The 1083-nt window shown below is 35.3% G+C and overlaps 1 non-coding gene across 1 annotated transcript; it reads right to left on the bottom strand.

Moving 5' to 3' along the window:
- Positions 1-785: 785 nt before the first annotated feature.
- On the bottom strand, positions 786-859 carry TRNAI-UAU. Its single transcript has one exon. It is a non-coding gene; the product is annotated as a tRNA-Ile (tRNA).
- Positions 860-1083: the final 224 nt, after the last annotated feature.

Below are 1083 nucleotides of genomic sequence, written 5' to 3'. Positions count from 1 at the left end.
TTTTTACAATCTGAGGTCAGTATGGTTCCTAACCGTCAAAGACAGATTGTGTTGGGAGTTTATTTTGATGAATAGCATGAGATTTAGCTAGGGTATGTTAGAAAGGTTTCTAAATTTTTATGTGGTTATTATAGGGCGTAATCAACCGTTGGAATTAGTTTGTTGTGAGTGACTCTGGCCAAAGCCATCGAGGTAAGTGACCTTACTATTGGAGTTAACTTACTACGTGTTGTATGATGGTGCGTGCCCGGTGGTCCCTGCATGCACCATATTTTATGTGAAATGACTATATGATGTATGGATTATGTGACTGTGGATTATGTTGACCGTCGACTCTTATGCTATGAAAAGATAGTTGATGGGCTAGTATTATAGGTCATGAAAATGTTTATCAATGCCATGGATACATATAGTATTGTCGAGTCAAATGCTTATGGAACTGGAATGTATTTTCATTTGAGGTAGTATGCCCCCATTTAATTCTATTATGTACTTTCTTGCCCTCGGTTATTTATTTTGTTTTATCATTTAATTCTATTTACTAAATTTTTCTTTTTTTTCTCTCTCTATATTTACTATTAGTTTTTAATTCTTCCCTCAATCTTCCTTTTTTTTAATTTTTTCGGTACATGTCATTATGGTGTTGGGATAGATACATTATCAAGAATTAATGTAATGGATGAGAGAATGTATTGCAACGAAAGTAAAAATAAATTGCATAACATAAATGATTAAATAATGAAATTAAACCAAATGGAAGTAGTAGATCTCAAATTCTAGAATTTTGGTTCGGGCGGGGCTTGAACCCGCGACCTTCGGCTCATAAGACCAACGCTCTAACCAACTGAGCTACAGAACCTTGGATAATTCCAAAACCACCCGTGAATAATCCTTCAACCACACAAATAAAATTGAGATGAGACTTTGCACAACAAAGCTTTAATCTCGGAGAGAAACGGACTTAAAGACTCGCGTCCTTAAGAAAACTTGTTAGATAGTGTTGTTAGGACCGCCCAATAACTCACGCACTCAATCTAAATCTAGATGAGTACAAAGAATAAAGAGAGAAACTGTAAGAAGGAA

Source organism: Cucurbita maxima, unplaced genomic scaffold, assembly GCF_002738345.1.
Source record: "Cucurbita maxima cultivar Rimu unplaced genomic scaffold, Cmax_1.0 Cma_Scf00009, whole genome shotgun sequence".
In the NCBI taxonomy this organism is placed as follows: Eukaryota; Viridiplantae; Streptophyta; class Magnoliopsida; order Cucurbitales; family Cucurbitaceae; genus Cucurbita; species Cucurbita maxima.
This window is presented reverse-complemented; position numbering and strand designations above follow the sequence as displayed.